Raw genomic sequence first — 2,543 nt, forward strand, 5'->3', positions numbered from 1 at the left:
GGATTGTATTCAATAAGTCAAGGAACTCACCCAGATAAAACCACTCAAGGAACCCACCATCAGGAGAGAACCAAGACATAGACAAACCAGCAAAGTGCAGAATAGGACCAAGCAAGGAGCGCCAACGACGAGGATCTGTCAAGTCTATTCAACCTGATCTACAGCATAGTGGAGCGCGAGAACTCGACCATGACGGAAGAGAGCTCCGACCATCGGTCTAGTGAGAAGCTCAATTTGAACGTATTCCCAGATGCTATTCAGCAGAGCTGGTGAGCAGTTACGACGCGCACGCCCGGTAGAAGCACCGCGGCAGGACATCAGACACAATCATTGCAGATCTAGAAGAGGAGAGAAGGCTAGCCCGCACAGCATTGTAGGGCATAGCCTAGTACAATAGGGATCAATAGGCTAGGAGCCAAAGGTAAAGCATGGAGCTGCATGAGGTGCAGCGAGTGCTGAACTTGGCTGGTCGAAACCAAACGGACCATGAGAGAGCGCTAGAGGGAGACTTAACATTGAGCAAGCTTCTCATGAAACGACTGCTCGATAATACAGCAGTAGAGCAGAATGCCACCGCACTAGCAACATCACTGCTCACAGGATTAGGGGCGAACCAAGGCTCAAAAAGCCAGGCCAAAATACCAATTGTTGCCAAGCAACTCAATAAGTACCAACCGCATGACGACCCATACAGATTTGTTGAGCAGTTTGAGCAAGTCTACGAAGCCAATGGCCTCAACGACCAAAGTCAATGCTCGCAAGCATTCGGGCTTTGCCTAGGTGACAAGGGTAGGACGTGGTATACGAGCCTAGATGTTGTAGAGCGAGCCAACTTCAATGACCTCAAGGATCTCTTTGTCAAGAGATTCGCCGAGCCCGGATACTCCGATAACCTGCTAGTACGCTTGATGAACATCAAGTAGAAAGAGAAGGAGGACATCCGCGACTACCATTAGGAGAAATATAGACTCTCTTTTTTGCCCCTTAAGGAGTGAATAAACAAATATAGGCCTAACCAATGAGAGAGCTGGGATTCCAGATTCATGTAACATGAATCTTCTAGCCATATCTTGGACCAAATCTTCCCTCAGCAATAAAATAAGGGAAAAGGGGAGTACAAAGCTGTCACTTCTTGGAAGTTTGTGCCTCGAATTTTCATTTTCTTATTTTTTATGTTTGACTTTTATTTTCTCCCCTTTTCAGTTTCCCCCTCTTTTTTAGGCGGAACTCAAATTTGTCATATCTCTTTCCCCGCTTCTTCTTTCCTGACGAAATTTTACAGCCTCACTGTTTCTTGCCCTGTCTGTAACCCTGTAAAATTTCATTTGCTTTGCACAAGCACAGAGAGAGTTTCATGTGTTTTATGAGAGCAGAGCTTGTTTTACCAAAGCCCTAAGATTCTCTTCACAAAACTCTACAGGTATATTTTTCTCTTCCATAGATGTTCTATGGTAAAGTTTTATCTCGTTTGGAGAAAACCTGTGCAAGTTATGTGCATTCTCTGACATGTAATTTCTTTTGTTTTGATGCTCTAGGAGTCTCTTACAGTCAATAATAGTGATATTTTGAATACTCAACTTCTTCTTCAACATCTTAGGGTTTCTCTGTAAACAAAGTTACAGGTATATTGTCTTTTTTTTTGTTGCTCCACTGTTAAATTTTATCTCGTTTAGACAAAATGTATACAAGTTACATGCATACTGAGCTTTCCTTTGTTTTTTTACTCCAAGAATCTCCGAGGGTGAAGAACAATGATTTATTAAGAACTCAACTTCTACAACATCTTTGGGATTTTGAACACTCAACTTCTTCTTCAACATCTTAGGGTTTCTTTGTAAACAAAGTTACAGGTATATTGTCTTGTTTTTTTGTTGCTCCACTGTTAAATTTTATCTCGTTTAGACAAAATGTATACAAGTTACATGCATACTGAGCTTTCCTTTGTTTTTTTACTCCAAGAATCTCCGAGGGTGAAGAACAATGATTTATTAAGAAAAGTGTTTAATGGCACAAGTGCAGTAACAGAAGTGTTGATTCAACATGTTTATACGCATAAACAAATCTCTGTACACGACGAGAACAACATTGCAAATTATAAACAAAACAGTAAGTTGTTAAATTTTATCATTGATTATTCTTTTGTATCAGAGTTGTTTTTAAAAGTCTTTGCACTATTCTAATTCAGTCTTGTTTGATTGACAGCTCTATATCCATCGACTTTGCATGAATGGCAGAATGTGGAATGTTTAAGCAGCAAGATACATGTTTGGCATGAAGAGATAGGTTCTTTGATCTATGATAATACCTCTACAAGTCAACTTGCCACTCAAAATATCTTTTTTTATAATTCATTGTATGTGGTAGAAAGCCAGAGATTGCAGCATGTCCCATTGCCGCCACTGTCTAGTGGTGAATGGTTCATTGGTAGCTTGGAGTTGTCAGGAGCTTGCAAGTCGAAGATAAAATCTGACATCAATAGTGCTATGAAACCCACCACAGGCTCCAAAGATATGTATCTTAATTGGTTTATTCCATTCTCATTG

The 2,543-nt window shown here is 40.6% G+C and overlaps 1 long non-coding RNA gene across 1 annotated transcript; it reads left to right on the forward strand.

Moving 5' to 3' along the window:
- The first annotated feature begins 1,214 nt into the window (after positions 1 to 1,214).
- LOC148011202 (uncharacterized) lies at positions 1,215 to 1,994 on the forward strand. Its single transcript, XR_015689409.1, has 3 exons — positions 1,215 to 1,622; positions 1,731 to 1,850; positions 1,960 to 1,994. It is a non-coding gene; the product is annotated as an uncharacterized LOC148011202 (long non-coding RNA).
- Positions 1,995 to 2,543: the final 549 nt, after the last annotated feature.

Source organism: Lygodium microphyllum, chromosome 28 (genome assembly GCF_053477565.2).
Source record: "Lygodium microphyllum isolate KBCC chromosome 28, Lygodium_microphyllum_v1.1.10, whole genome shotgun sequence".
Taxonomy (NCBI): domain Eukaryota; kingdom Viridiplantae; phylum Streptophyta; class Polypodiopsida; order Schizaeales; family Lygodiaceae; genus Lygodium; species Lygodium microphyllum.